Here is a 16754-nt window from a genome sequence, read left to right as displayed (position 1 = left end):
TGTTCACTGTGCCTTTCAAAATGGGAAATATCCTTTTGCATATCAGTCTTTGTCCCGGCCATATTGGCAGTCCAGCACCGAAATGCTATGGCAATTCCTCTCGAACAAGAGCACCAACAGCAACCCCATACATGTGTTTCTAGCCTTGCTGGGCCTCATCAGTGAGGTGGATCTACGCCTCTCTGAGCACCGTGAGCAGGGAGTCCACATCTGGTTGCCCCCAGGTAACTCAGGGTGACCAACCCCAAGTTCCTTACAAATATTTCAAAAAAAAGTAGCAGGCGCTCCGCTCCAGAAGGAACACAGCATGATAACCAGTTCTGAAATGAGAGTTTGCAGCACACGCTTTTTGCTCACTGTACCTTTCACAGATGGGAAATATTCATTTGCATATCAGTCTTTGTCCCACCCACATGGGCAGTCCAGCACCGAAAAACTATGGCAATTCCTCTCTGAACAAGAGTACCAACAGCAACCCCATACACATGTTTCAGCCTTGTTGGGCCTCATCAGTGAGGTGAAGCTGTGCCTCTCTGAGCACAGTGAGCAGAGAGTCCACGTCTGGTTGCCCCCAGGTAACTCAGGGTGACCAACCCCAAGTTCCTTACAAATATTTCAAAAAAAGATAGCAGTCGCTCCTCTCCAGAAGGAACATAGCATGATAACCAGTTCTGAGATGAGAGTTTGCAGCACACTCTTTTTGCTCACTGTACCTTCCACAGATGGGAAATATCAATTTGAATGTCAGTCTTTGTCCCGTCCACATGGGCAGTCCAGCACCAAAATGCTATGGCAATTCCTTTATGAAGAAGAGTACCAACAGCAACCCCATACACATGTTTCAGCCTTGATGGACCTCATCAGTGAGGTGAAGCTGTGCCTGTCTGAGCACAGTGAGCAGGAAGTCCACGTCTGGTTGCCCACAGGTAACTCACGGTGGCCAACCCCAAGTTCGTTACAAATATTTCAAAAATAGGTAACATGCTCTCCTCTCCAGAAGGAACATGGCATGATAACCAGTTCTGAGATGAGAGTTTGCAGCACACGTTTTTTGCTCACTGTTCCTTTCACAGTTGGGAAATATCCATTTGCATATCAGTCTTTGTCCCGGCCACGTGGGCAGTCCAGCACCGAAATGCTATGGCAATTCCTCTCGAACAAGAGTACCAACAGCAACCTCATAAACGTGTTTCATCTTGTTGGGCCTCATCAGTGAGGTGAATCTGCGGCTCTCGGAGCACAGTGAGCAGGGAGTCCACGTCTGGTTGCCCCCAGGTAACTCAGGGTGACCAACCCAATTTCCTTACAAATATTTCAAGAAAAGGTAGCAGGCACTCCTCTCCAGAAGGAACATGGCATGATAACCATTTCTGAGATGAAAGTTTGCAGCACACGCTTTTTTCTCACTGTACCTTTAACAAATGGGAAATATCCATTTGCATATCAGTCTTTGTCCCGGCCACATGGGCAGTCCAGCACCGAAATGCTATGGCAATTCCTCTCGAACAAGAGTACCAACAGAAACCCCATACATGTGTTTCTAGCCTTGTTGGGCCTCATCAGTGAGGTGAATCTGCGTCTCTCTGAGCACCGTGAGCAGGGGGTCCACATCTGGTTGCCCCCAGGTAACTCAGGGTGACCAACCCCAAGTTCCTTACAAATATTTCAAAAAAAATGTTGCAGGCCCTCCGCTCCAGAAGGAACACGGCATGATAACCAGTTCTGAGATGAGAGTTTGCAGCACACGCTTTTTGCTCACTGTACCTTTCACAGATGGGAAATATTCATTTGCATATCAGTCTTTGTCCCACCCACATGGGCAGTCCAGCACCGAAAAACTATGGCAATTCCTCTCTGAACAAGAGTACCAACAGCAACCCCATACACATGTTTCAGCCTTGTTGGGCCTCATCAGTGAGGTGAAGCTGTGCCTCTCTGGGCACAGTGAGCAGGGAGTCCACGTCTGGTTGCCCCCAGGTAACTCATGGTGACCAATCCCAAGTTCCTTACAAATATTTCCAAAAAAGGGTTGCAGGCTCTCCTCTCTAGAAGGAACATGGCATGATAACCAGTTCTGAGATGAGAGTTTGCAGCACATGCTTTTTGCTCACTGTACCTTTCACAGATGGGAAAAATCCATTTGCATATCAGTCTTTGTCTCGCCCACATGGGCAGTCCAGCACCAAAATGCTATGGCAATTCCTCTCTGAACAAGAGTACCAATCTGCAACCCCATACACGTGTTTCAGCCTTGTTGGGTCACATCAGTGAGATGAAGCTGTGCTTCTCGGAGCACAGTGAGCAGGGAGTCCACGTCTGGTTGCCCCCAGGTAACTCAGGGTGACCAATCCCAAGTTCCTTACAAATATTTAAAAAAAAAGGTAGCAAGCGCTCCTCTCCAGAAGGAACATAGCATGATAACCAGTTCTGAGATGAGAGTTTGCAGCACACGCGTTTTGCTCACTGTACCTTTCACAGACGGGAAATATCCATTTGCATATCAGTCTTTGTCCCGCCCACATGGGCAGTCCAGCACCGAAATGCTATGGCAATTCCTTTATGAACAAGAGTACCAACAGCAACCCCATACACGTGTTTCAGCCTTGATGGACCTCATCAGTGAGGTGAAGCTGTGCCTTTCTGAGCACAGTGAGCAGGAAGTCCACGTCTGGTTGCCCCCAGGTAACTCAGGGTGGCCAACCCCAAGTTCGTTACAAATATTTCAAAAATAGGTAACAGGCGCTCCTCTCCAGAAGGAATATGGCATGATAACCAGTTCTGAGATGAGAGTTTGCAGCACACGGTTTTTGCTCACTGTACATTTCACAGATGGGAAATATCCATTTGCATATCAGTCTTTGTCCCGGCCACATGGGCAGTCCATCACCGAAATGCTATGGCAATTCCTCTCGAACAAGTGTACCAACAGCAACCCCATACACGTGTTTCACCTTGTTGGGCCTCATCAGTGATGTGAATCTGCGGCTCTCTGAGCACAGTGAGCAGGGAGTCCACGTCTGGTTGCCCGCAGGTAACTCAGGGTGACCAACCCAATTTCCTTACAAATATTTCAAAAAAAGGTAGCAAGCGCTCCTCTCCAGAAGGAACATGATAACCAGTTCTGAGATGAGAGTTTGCAGCACACGCGTTTTGCTCACTGTACCTTTCACAGACGGGAACTATCCATTTGCATATCAGTCTTTGTCCCGCCCACTTGGGCAGTCCAGCACCGAAATGCTATGGCAATTCCTTTATGAACAAGAGTACCAACAACAACCCCATACATATGTTTCAGCCTTGATGGACCTCATCAGTGAGGTGAAGCTGTGCCTCTCTGAGCACAGTGAGCAGGAAGTCCACGTCTGGTTGCCCCACGGTAACTCAGGGTGACCAACCCCAAGTTCCTTACAAATATTTCAAAAAAAATGTTGCAGGCCCTCCGCTCCAGAAGGAACACGGCATGATAACCAGTTCTGAGATGAGAGTTTGCAGCACACGGTTTTTGCTCACTGTACATTTCACAGATGGGAAATATCCATTTGCATATCAGTCTTTGTCCCGGCCACATGGGCAGTCCATCACCGAAATGCTATGGCAATTCCTCTCGAACAAGTGTACCAACAGCAACCCCATACACGTGTTTCACCTTGTTGGGCCTCATCAGTGATGTGAATCTGCGGCTCTCTGAGCACAGTGAGCAGGGAGTCCACGTCTGGTTGCCCGCAGGTAACTCAGGGTGACCAACCCAATTTCCTTACAAATATTTCAAAAAAAGGTAGCAAGCGCTCCTCTCCAGAAGGAACATAGCATGATAACCAGTTCTGAGATGAGAGTTTGCAGCACACGCTTTTTGCTCACTGTACCTTTCACAGATGGGAAATATTCATTTGCATATCAGTCTTTTTCCCACCCACATGGGCAGTCCAGCACCGAAAAACTATGGCAATTCCTCTCTGAACAAGAGTACCAACAGCAACCCCATACACATGTTTCAGCCTTGTTGGGCCTCATCAGTGAGGTGAAGCTGTGCCTCTCTGGGCACAGTGAGCAGGGAGTCCACGTCTGGTTGCCCCCAGGTAACTCATGGTGACCAATCCCAAGTTCCTTACAAATATTTCCAAAAAAGGGTTGCAGGCTCTCCTCTCTAGAAGGAACATGGCATGATAACCAGTTCTGAGATGAGAGTTTGCAGCACATGCTTTTTGCTCACTGTACCTTTCACAGATGGGAAAAATCCATTTGCATATCAGTCTTTGTCTCGCCCACATGGGCAGTCCAGCACCAAAATGCTATGGCAATTCCTCTCTGAACAAGAGTACCAATCTGCAACCCCATACACGTGTTTCAGCCTTGTTGGGTCACATCAGTGAGGTGAAGCTGTGCCTCTCTGAGCACAGTGAGCAGGGAGTCCACGTCTGGTTGCCCCCAGGTAACTCAGGGTGACCAATCCCACGTTCCTTACAAATATTTCAAAAAAAGGGTAGCAGGCGCTCCTCTCCAGAAGGAACATGGCATGATAACCAGTTATGAGATGAAAGTTTGCAGAAAAAGCTTTTTGCTCACTGTACCTTTCACAGATGGAAAATATCCATTTGCATATCAGTCTTTGTCCCGCCCACATGGGCAGTCCAGCACAAAATGCTATGGCAATTCCTCTCTGAACAAGAGTACCAACAGCAACCCCATATACGTGTTTCAGCCTTGTTGGGCTTCATCAGTGAGGTGAAGCTGCGCCTCTCAAGCACAGTGAGCAGGGAGTGCACGTCTGGTTGCCCCCAGGTAACTCATGGTGACCAATTCCAAGTTCCTTACAAATACTTCCAAAAAAGGGTAGCAGGCGCTCCTCTCCAGAAGGAACATGGAATGATAACCAGTTCTGAGATGAGAGTTTGCAGAAAAAGTTTTTTGCTCACTGTACCTTTCACAGATGGAAAATATTCATTTGCATATCAGTCTTTGTCTCGCCCACATGGGCAGTCCAGCACCAAAATGCTATGGCAATTCCTCTCTGAACAAGAGTACCAACAGCAACCCCATACACATGTTTCAGCCTTGTTGGGCCTCATCAGTGAGGTGAAGCTGTGCCTCTCTGGGCACAGTGAGCAGGGAGTCCACGTCTGGTTGCCCCCAGGTAACTCATGGTGACCAATCCCACGTTCCTTACAAATATTTCAAAAAAAGGGTAGCAGGCGCTCCTCTCCAGAAGGAACATGGAATGATAACCAGTTCTGAGATGAGAGTTTGCAGAAAAAGTTTTTTGCTCACTGTACCTTTCACAGATGGAAAATATTCATTTGCATATCAGTCTTTGTCTCGCCCACATGGACAGTCCAGCACCAAAATGCTATGGCAATTCCTCTCTGAACAAGAGTACCAATCTGCAACCCCATACACGTGTTTCAGCCTTGTTGCGTCTCATCAGTGAGGTGAAGCTGTGCCTCTCTGCGCACAGTGAGCAGGAGTCCACGTCTGGTTGCCCCCAGGTAACTCAGGGTGACCAATCCCACGTTCCTTACAAATATTTCAAAAAAAGGGTAGCAGGCGCTCCTCTCCAGAAGGAACATGGAATGATAACCAGTTCTGAGATGAGAGTTTGCAGAAAAAGTTTTTTGCTCACTGTACCTTTCACAGATGGAAAATATTCATTTGCATATCAGTCTTTGTCTCGCCCACATGGACAGTCCAGCACCAAAATGCTATGGCAATTCCTCTCTGAACAAGAGTACCAATCTGCAACCCCATACACGTGTTTCAGCCTTGTTGCGTCTCATCAGTGAGGTGAAGCTGTGCCTCTCTGCGCACAGTGAGCAGGAGTCCACGTCTGGTTGCCCCCAGGTAACTCAGGGTGACCAATCCCACGTTCCTTACAAATATTTCAAAAAAAGGGTAGCAGGCGCTCCTCTCCAGAAGGAACATGGCATGATAACCAGTTATGAGATGAAAGTTTGCAGAAAAAGCTTTTTGCTCACTGTACCTTTCACAGATGGAAAATACCCATTTGCATATCAGTCTTTGTCCCGCCCAGATGGGCAGACCAGCACAAAATGCTATGGCAATTCCTCTCTGAACAAGAGTACCAACAGCAACCCCATATACGTGTTTCAGCCTTGTTGGGCTTCATCAGTGAGGTGAAGCTGGGCTTCTCAAGCACAGCGAGCAGGGAGTCCACGTCTGGTTTCCCCCAGGTAACTCAGGGTGACCAATCCCAAGTTCCTTACAAATATTTCCAAAAAAGGGTAGCAAGCGCTCCTCTCCAGAAGGAACATGGCATGATAACCAGATCTGAGATGAGAGTTTGCAGCACACGCTTTTTGCTCACTGTACCTTTCACAGATGGGAAATATTCATTTGCATATCAGTCTTTGTCCCACCCACATGGGCAGTCCAGCACCGAAAAACTATGGCAATTCCTCTCTGAACAAGAGTACCAACAGCAACCCCATACACATGTTTCAGCCTTGTTGGGCCTCATCAGTGAGGTGAAGCTGTGCCTCTCTGAGCACAGTGAGCAGAGAGTCCACGTCTGGTTGCCCCCAGGTAACTCAGGGTGACCAACCCCAAGTTCCTTACAAATACTTCAAAAAAAGGTAGCAGTCGTTCCTCTCCAGAAGGAACATAGCATGATAACCAGTTCTGAGATGAGAGTTTGCAGCACACTCTTTTTGCTCACTGTACCTTTCACAGATGGGAAATATCAATTTGCATGTCAGTCTTTGTCCCGTCCACATGGCCAGTCCAGCACCAAAATGCTATGGCAATTCCTTTATGAAGAAGAGTACCAACAGCAACCCCATACACATGTTTCAGCCTTGATGGACCTCATCAGTGAGGTGAAGCTGTGCCTCTCTGAGCACAGTGAGCAGGAAGTCCACGTCTGGTTGCCCACAGGTAACTCACGGTGGCCAACCCCAAGTTCGTTACAAATATTTCAAAAATAGGTAACATGCTCTCCTCTCCAGAAGGAACATGGCATGATAACCAGTTCTGAGATGAGAGTTTGCAGCACACGTTTTTTGCTCACTGTTCCTTTCACAGATGGGAAATATCCATTTGCATATCAGTCTTTGTCCCGGCCACATGGGCAGTCCAGCACCGAAATGCTATGGCAATTCCTCTCGAACAAGAGTACCAACAGAAACCCCATACATGTGTTTCTAGCCTTGTTGGGCCTCATCAGTGAGGTGAATCTGCGTCTCTCTGAGCACCGTGAGCAGGGGGTCCACATCTGGTTGCCCCCAGGTAACTCAGGGTGACCAACCCCAAGTTCCTTACAAATATTTCAAAAAAAGGGTAGCAGGCGCTCCTCTCCAGAAGGAACATAGCATGATAACCAGTTCTGAGATGAGAGTTTGTAGCACACGCGTTTTGCTCACTGTACCTTTCACAGACGGGAAATATCCATTTGCATATCAGTCTTTGTCCCGCCCACATGGGCAGTCCAGCATCGAAATGCTATGGCAATTCCTTTATGAACAAGAGTACCAACAGCAACCCCATACACATGTTTCAGTCTTGATGGACCTCATCAGTGAGGTGAAGCTGTGCCTCTCTGAGCACAGTGAGCAGGGAGTCCACGTCTGGTTGCCCCCAGGTAACTCAGGGTGACCAATCCCACGTTCCTTACAAATATTTTAAAAAAAAGGTAGCAAGCGCTCCTCTCCAGAAGGAACATAGCATGATAACCAGTTCTGAGATGAGAGTTTGCAGCACACGCCTTTTGCTCAATGTACCTTTCACAGACGGGAACTATCCATTTGCATATCAGTCTTTGTCCCGCCCACATGGGCAGTCCAGCACCGAAATGCTATGGCAATTCCTTTATGAACAAGAGTACCAACAGCAACCCCATACACGTGTTTCAGCCTTGATGGACCTCATCAGTGAGGTGAAGCTGTGCCTTTCTAAGCACAGTGAGCAGGAAGTCCACGTCTGGTTGCCTCCAGGTAACTCAGGGTGGCCAACCCCAAGTTCGTTACAAATATTTCAAAAATAGGTAACAGGCGCTCCTCTCCAGAAGGAATATGGTATGATAACCAGTTCTGAGATGAGAGTTTGCAGCACACGGTTTTTGCTCACTGTACATTTCACAGATGGGAAATATCCATTTGCATATCAGTCTTTGTCCCGGCCACATGGGCAGTCCATCACCGAAATGCTATGGCAATTCCTCTCGAACAAGTGTACCAACAGCAACCCCATACACGGGTTTCACCTTGTTGGGCCTCATCAGTGATGTGAATCTGCGGCTCTCTGAGCACAGTGAGCAGGGAGTCCACGTCTGGTTGCCCCCAGGTAACTCAGGGTGACCAACCCAATTTCCTTACAATAATTTCAAAAAAAGGTAGCAAGCGCTCCTCTCCAGAAGGAACATAGCATGATAACCAGTTCTGAGATGAGAGTTTGCAGCACACGCATTTTGCTCACTGTACCTTTCACAGACGGGAACTAACCATTTGCATATCAGTCTTTGTCCCGCCCACTTGGGCAGTCCAGCACCGAAATGCTATGGCAATTCCTTTATGAACAAGAGTACCAACAACAACCCCATACATATGTTTCAGCCTTGATGGACCTCATCAGTGAGGTGAAGCTGTGCCTCTCTGAGCACAGTGAGCAGGAAGTCCACGTCTGGTTGCCCCACGGTAACTCAGGGTGACCAACCCCAAGTTCCTTACAAATATTTCAAAAAAAATGTTGCAGGCCCTCCGCTCCAGAAGAAACACGGCATGATAACCAGTTCTGAGATGAGAGTTTGCAGCACACGCTTTTTGCTCACTGTACCTTTCACAGATGGGAAATATTCATTTGCATATCAGTCTTTGTCCCACCCACATGGGCAGTCCAGCACCGAAAAACTATGGCAATTCCTCTCTGAACAAGAGTACCAACAGCAACCCCATACACATGTTTCAGCGTTGTTGGGCCTCATCAGTGAGGTGAAGCTGTGCCTTTCTGGGCACAGTGAGCAGGGAGTCCACGTCTGGTTGCCCCCAGGTAACTCATGGTGACCAATCCCAAGTTCCTTACAAATATTTCCAAAAAAGGGTTGCAGGCTCTCCTCTCTAGAAGGAACATGGCATGATAACCAGTTCTGAGATGAGAGTTTGCAGCACATGCTTTTTGCTCACTGTACCTTTCACAGATGGGAAAAATCCATTTGCATATCAGTCTTTGTCTCGCCCACATGGGCAGTCCAGCACCAAAATGCTATGGCAATTCCTCTCTGAACAAGAGTAGCAATCTGCAACCCCATACACGTGTTTCAGCCTTGTTGGGTCTCATCAGTGAGGTGAAGCTGTGCCTCTCTGAGCACAGTGAGCAGGGAGTCCACGTCTGGTTGCCCCCAGGTAACTCAGGGTGACCAATCCCACGTTCCTTACAAATATTTCAAAAAAAGGGTAGCAGGCGCTCCTCTCCAGAAGGAACATGGCATGATAACCAGTTATGAGATGAAAGTTTGCAGAAAAAGCTTTTTGCTCACTGTACCTTTCACAGATGGAAAATATCCATTTGCATATCAGTCTTTGTCCCGCCCACATGGGCAGTCCAGCACAAAATGCTATGGCAATTCCTCTCTGAACAAGAGTACCAACAGCAACCCCATATACGTGTTTCAGCCTTGTTGGGCTTCATCAGTGAGGTGAAGCTGCGCCTCTCAAGCACAGTGAGCAGGGAGTGCACGTCTGGTTGCCCCCAGGTAACTCATGGTGACCAATTCCAAGTTCCTTACAAATACTTCCAAAAAAGGGTAGCAGGCGCTCCTCTCCAGAAGGAACATGGAATGATAACCAGTTCTGAGATGAGAGTTTGCAGAAAAAGTTTTTTGCTCACTGTACCTTTCACAGATGGAAAATATTCATTTGCATATCAGTCTTTGTCTCGCCCACATGGGCAGTCCAGCACCAAAATGCTATGGCAATTCCTCTCTGAACAAGAGTACCAACAGCAACCCCATACACATGTTTCAGCCTTGTTGGGCCTCATCAGTGAGGTGAAGCTGTGCCTCTCTGGGCACAGTGAGCAGGGAGTCCACGTCTGGTTGCCCCCAGGTAACTCATGGTGACCAATCCCACGTTCCTTACAAATATTTCAAAAAAAGGGTAGCAGGCGCTCCTCTCCAGAAGGAACATGGAATGATAACCAGTTCTGAGATGAGAGTTTGCAGAAAAAGTTTTTTGCTCACTGTACCTTTCACAGATGGAAAATATTCATTTGCATATCAGTCTTTGTCTCGCCCACATGGACAGTCCAGCACCAAAATGCTATGGCAATTCCTCTCTGAACAAGAGTACCAATCTGCAACCCCATACACGTGTTTCAGCCTTGTTGGGTCACATCAGTGAGATGAAGCTGTGCTTCTCGGAGCACAGTGAGCAGGGAGTCCACGTCTGGTTGCCCCCAGGTAACTCAGGGTGACCAATCCCAAGTTCCTTACAAATATTTAAAAAAAAAGGTAGCAAGCGCTCCTCTCCAGAAGGAACATGGCATGATAACCAGTTATGAGATGAAAGTTTGCAGAAAAAGCTTTTTGCTCACTGTACCTTTCACAGATGGAAAATACCCATTTGCATATCAGTCTTTGTCCCGCCCAGATGGGCAGTCCAGCACAAAATGCTATGGCAATTCCTCTCTGAACAAGAGTACCAACAGCAACCCCATACACGTGTTTCAGCCTTGATGGACCTCATCAGTGAGGTGAAGCTGCGCTTCTCAAGCTTTCTTTCTTTCTTTCTTTCTTTAAATTAGAGTAGGCGTGGACGGACCCACGCAGGCGCTTCCCCATCCAATTGCACAGCGAGCAGGGAGTCCACGTCTGGTTTCCCCCAGGTAACTCAGGGTGACCAATCCCAAGTTCCTTACAAATATTTCCAAAAAAGGGTAGCAAGCGCTCCTCTCCAGAAGGAACATGGCATGATAACCAGATCTGAGATGAGAGTTTGCAGCACACGCTTTTTGCTCACTGTACCTTTCACAGATGGGAAATATTCATTTGCATATCAGTCTTTGTCCCACCCACATGGGCAGTCCAGCACCGAAAAACTATGGCAATTCCTCTCTGAACAAGAGTATCAACAGCAACCCCATACACATGTTTCAGCCTTGTTGGGCCTCATCAGTGAGGTGAAGCTGTGCCTCTCTGAGCACAGTGAGCAGAGAGTCCACGTCTGGTTGCCCCCAGGTAACTCAGGGTGACCAACCCCAAGTTCCTTACAAATATTTCAAAAAAAGGTAGCAGTCGTTCCTCTCCAGAAGGAACATAGCATGATAACCAGTTCTGAGATGAGAGTTTGCAGCACACTCTTTTTGCTCACTGTACCTTTCACAGATGGGAAAAATCCATTTGCATATCAGTCTTTGTCTCGCCCACATGGGCAGTCCAGCACCAAAATGCTATGGCAATTCCTCTCTGAACAAGAGTAGCAATCTGCAACCCCATACACGTGTTTCAGCCTTGTTGGGTCTCATCAGTGAGGTGAAGCTGTGCCTCTCTGAGCACAGTGAGCAGGGAGTCCACGTCTGGTTGCCCCCAGGTAACTCAGGGTGACCAATCCCACGTTCCTTACAAATATTTCAAAAAAAGGGTAGCAGGCGCTCCTCTCCAGAAGGAACATGGCATGATAACCAGTTATGAGATGAAAGTTTGCAGAAAAAGCTTTTTGCTCACTGTACCTTTCACAGATGGAAAATATCCATTTGCATATCAGTCTTTGTCCCGCCCACATGGGCAGTCCAGCACAAAATGCTATGGCAATTCCTCTCTGAACAAGAGTACCAACAGCAACCCCATATACGTGTTTCAGCCTTGTTGGGCTTCATCAGTGAGGTGAAGCTGCGCCTCTCAAGCACAGTGAGCAGGGAGTGCACGTCTGGTTGCCCCCAGGTAACTCATGGTGACCAATTCCAAGTTCCTTACAAATACTTCCAAAAAAGGGTAGCAGGCGCTCCTCTCCAGAAGGAACATGGAATGATAACCAGTTCTGAGATGAGAGTTTGCAGAAAAAGTTTTTTGCTCACTGTACCTTTCACAGATGGAAAATATTCATTTGCATATCAGTCTTTGTCTCGCCCACATGGGCAGTCCAGCACCAAAATGCTATGGCAATTCCTCTCTGAACAAGAGTACCAACAGCAACCCCATACACATGTTTCAGCCTTGTTGGGCCTCATCAGTGAGGTGAAGCTGTGCCTCTCTGGGCACAGTGAGCAGGGAGTCCACGTCTGGTTGCCCCCAGGTAACTCATGGTGACCAATCCCACGTTCCTTACAAATATTTCAAAAAAAGGGTAGCAGGCGCTCCTCTCCAGAAGGAACATGGAATGATAACCAGTTCTGAGATGAGAGTTTGCAGAAAAAGTTTTTTGCTCACTGTACCTTTCACAGATGGAAAATATTCATTTGCATATCAGTCTTTGTCTCGCCCACATGGACAGTCCAGCACCAAAATGCTATGGCAATTCCTCTCTGAACAAGAGTACCAATCTGCAACCCCATACACGTGTTTCAGCCTTGTTGGGTCACATCAGTGAGATGAAGCTGTGCTTCTCGGAGCACAGTGAGCAGGGAGTCCACGTCTGGTTGCCCCCAGGTAACTCAGGGTGACCAATCCCAAGTTCCTTACAAATATTTAAAAAAAAAGGTAGCAAGCGCTCCTCTCCAGAAGGAACATGGCATGATAACCAGTTATGAGATGAAAGTTTGCAGAAAAAGCTTTTTGCTCACTGTACCTTTCACAGATGGAAAATACCCATTTGCATATCAGTCTTTGTCCCGCCCAGATGGGCAGTCCAGCACAAAATGCTATGGCAATTCCTCTCTGAACAAGAGTACCAACAGCAACCCCATACACGTGTTTCAGCCTTGATGGACCTCATCAGTGAGGTGAAGCTGCGCTTCTCAAGCTTTCTTTCTTTCTTTCTTTCTTTAAATTAGAGTAGGCGTGGACGGACCCACGCAGGCGCTTCCCCATCCAATTGCACAGCGAGCAGGGAGTCCACGTCTGGTTTCCCCCAGGTAACTCAGGGTGACCAATCCCAAGTTCCTTACAAATATTTCCAAAAAAGGGTAGCAAGCGCTCCTCTCCAGAAGGAACATGGCATGATAACCAGATCTGAGATGAGAGTTTGCAGCACACGCTTTTTGCTCACTGTACCTTTCACAGATGGGAAATATTCATTTGCATATCAGTCTTTGTCCCACCCACATGGGCAGTCCAGCACCGAAAAACTATGGCAATTCCTCTCTGAACAAGAGTATCAACAGCAACCCCATACACATGTTTCAGCCTTGTTGGGCCTCATCAGTGAGGTGAAGCTGTGCCTCTCTGAGCACAGTGAGCAGAGAGTCCACGTCTGGTTGCCCCCAGGTAACTCAGGGTGACCAACCCCAAGTTCCTTACAAATATTTCAAAAAAAGGTAGCAGTCGTTCCTCTCCAGAAGGAACATAGCATGATAACCAGTTCTGAGATGAGAGTTTGCAGCACACTCTTTTTGCTCACTGTACCTTTCACAGATGGGAAATATCAATTTGCATGTCAGTCTTTTACCCGTCCACATGGGCAGTCCAGCACCAAAATGCTATGGCAATTCCTTTATGAAGAAGAGTACCAACAGCAACCCCATACACATGTTTCAGCCTTGATGGACCTCATCAGTGAGGTGAAGCTGTGCCTCTCTGAGCACAGTGAGCAGGAAGTCCACGTCTGGTTGCCCACAGGTAACTCACGGTGGCCAACCCCAAGTTCGTTACAAATATTTCAAAAATAGGTAACATGCTCTCCTCTCCAGAAGGAACATGGCATGATAACCAGTTCTGAGATGAGAGTTTGCAGCACACGTTTTTTGCTCACTGTTCCTTTCACAGATGGGAAATATCCATTTGCATATCAGTCTTTGTCCCGGCCACGTGGGCAGTCCAGCACCGAAATGCTATGGCAATTCCTCTCGAACAAGAGTACCAACAGCAACCCCATAAACGTGTTTCATCTTGTTGGGCCTCATCAGTGAGGTGAATCTGCGGCTCTCTGAGCACAGTGAGCAGGGAGTCCACGTCTGGTTGCCCCCAGGTAACTCAGGGTGACCAACCCAATTTCCTTACAAATATTTCAAGAAAAGGTAGCAGGCACTCCTCTCCAGAAGGAACATGGCATGATAACCATTTCTGAGATGAACGTTTGCAGCACACGCTTTTTTCTCACTGTACCTTTAACAAATGGGAAATATCCATTTGCATATCAGTCTTTGTCCCGGCCACATGGGCAGTCCAGCACCGAAATGCTATGGCAATTCCTCTCGAACAAGAGTACCAACAGAAACCCCATACATGTGTTTCTAGCCTTGTTGGGCCTCATCAGTGAGGTGAATCTGCGTCTCTCTGAGCACCGTGAGCAGGGGGTCCACATCTGGTTGCCCCCAGGTAACTCAGGGTGACCAACCCCAAGTTCCTTACAAATATTTCAAAAAAAGGGTAGCAGGCGCTCCTCTCCAGAAGGAACATAGCATGATAACCAGTTCTGAGATGAGAGTTTGTAGCACACGCGTTTTGCTCACTGTACCTTTCACAGACGGGAAATATCCATTTGCATATCAGTCTTTGTCCCGCCCACATGGGCAGTCCAGCATCGAAATGCTATGGCAATTCCTTTATGAACAAGAGTACCAACAGCAACCCCATACACATGTTTCAGTCTTGATGGACCTCATCAGTGAGGTGAAGCTGTGCCTCTCTGAGCACAGTGAGCAGGAAGTCCACGTCTGGTTGCCCCACGGTAACTCAGGGTGACCAACCCCAAGTTCCTTACAAATATTTCAAAAAAAATGTTGCAGGCCCTCCGCTCCAGAAGGAACACGGCATGATAACCAGTTCTGAGATGAGAGTTTGCAGCACACGCTTTTTGCTCACTGTACCTTTCACAGATGGGAAATATTCATTTGCATATCAGTCTTTGTCCCACCCACATGGGCAGTCCAGCACCGAAAAACTATGGCAATTCCTCTCTGAACAAGAGTACCAACAGCAACCCCATACACATGTTTCAGCCTTGTTGGGCCTCATCAGTGAGGTGAAGCTGTGCCTCTCTGGGCACAGTGAGCAGGGAGTCCACGTCTGGTTGCCCCCAGGTAACTCATGGTGACCAATCCCAAGTTCCTTACAAATATTTCCAAAAAAGGGTTGCAGGCTCTCCTCTCTAGAAGGAACATGGCATGATAACCAGTTCTGAGATGAGAGTTTGCAGCACATGCTTTTTGCTCACTGTACCTTTCACAGATGGGAAAAATCCATTTGCATATCAGTCTTTGTCTCGCCCACATGGGCAGTCCAGCACCAAAATGCTATGGCAATTCCTCTCTGAACAAGAGTACCAATCTGCAACCCCATACACGTGTTTCAGCCTTGTTGGGTCACATCAGTGAGATGAAGCTGTGCTTCTCGGAGCACAGTGAGCAGGGAGTCCACGTCTGGTTGCCCCCAGGTAACTCAGGGTGACCAATCCCAAGTTCCTTACAAATATTTAAAAAAAAAGGTAGCAAGCGCTCCTCTCCAGAAGGAACATAGCATGATAACCAGTTCTGAGATGAGAGTTTGCAGCACACGCGTTTTGCTCACTGTACCTTTCACAGACGGGAAATATCCATTTGCATATCAGTCTTTGTCCCGCCCACATGGGCAGTCCAGTACCGAAATGCTATGGCAATTCCTTTATGAACAAGAGTACCAACAGCAACCCCATACACGTGTTTCAGCCTTGATGGACCTCATCAGTGAGGTGAAGCTGTGCCTTTCTGAGCACAGTGAGCAGGAAGTCCACGTCTGGTTGCCCCCAGGTAACTCAGGGTGGCCAACCCCAAGTTCGTTACAAATATTTCAAAAATAGGTAACAGGCGCTCCTCTCCAGAAGGAATATGGCATGATAACCAGTTCTGAGATGAGAGTTTGCAGCACACGGTTTTTGCTCACTGTACATTTCACAGATGGGAAATATCCATTTGCATATCAGTCTTTGTCCCGGCCACATGGGCAGTCCATCACCGAAATGCTATGGCAATTCCTCTCGAACAAGTGTACCAACAGCAACCCCATACACGTGTTTCACCTTGTTGGGCCTCATCAGTGATGTGAATCTGCGGCTCTCTGAGCACAGTGAGCAGGGAGTCCACGTCTGGTTGCCCGCAGGTAACTCAGGGTGACCAACCCAATTTCCTTACAAATATTTCAAAAAAAGGTAGCAAGCGCTCCTCTCCAGAAGGAACATAGCATGATAACCAGTTCTGAGATGAGAGTTTGCAGCACACGCGTTTTGCTCACTGTACCTTTCACAGACGGGAACTATCCATTTGCATATCAGTCTTTGTCCCGCCCACTTGGGCAGTCCAGCACCGAAATGCTATGGCAATTCCTTTATGAACAAGAGTACCAACAACAACCCCATACATATGTTTCAGCCTTGATGGACCTCATCAGTGAGGTGAAGCTGTGCCTCTCTGAGCACAGTGAGCAGGAAGTCCACGTCTGGTTGCCCCACGGTAACTCAGGGTGACCAACCCCAAGTTGCTTACAAATATTTCAAAAAAAATGTTGCAGGCCCTCCGCTCCAGAAGGAACACGGCATGATAACCAGTTCTGAGATGAGAGTTTGCAGCACACGGTTTTTGCTCACTGTACATTTCACAGATGGGAAATATCCATTTGCATATCAGTCTTTGTCCCGGCCACATGGGCAGTCCATCACCGAAATGCTATGGCAATTCCTCTCGAA

This window comes from Ambystoma mexicanum, chromosome 6p (assembly GCF_040938575.1).
Source record: "Ambystoma mexicanum isolate Mex_15411 chromosome 6p, UKY_AmexF1_1, whole genome shotgun sequence".
Classification (NCBI taxonomy): Eukaryota; Metazoa; Chordata; class Amphibia; order Caudata; family Ambystomatidae; genus Ambystoma; species Ambystoma mexicanum.
Note: the sequence above shows the minus strand (reverse complement) of the source record.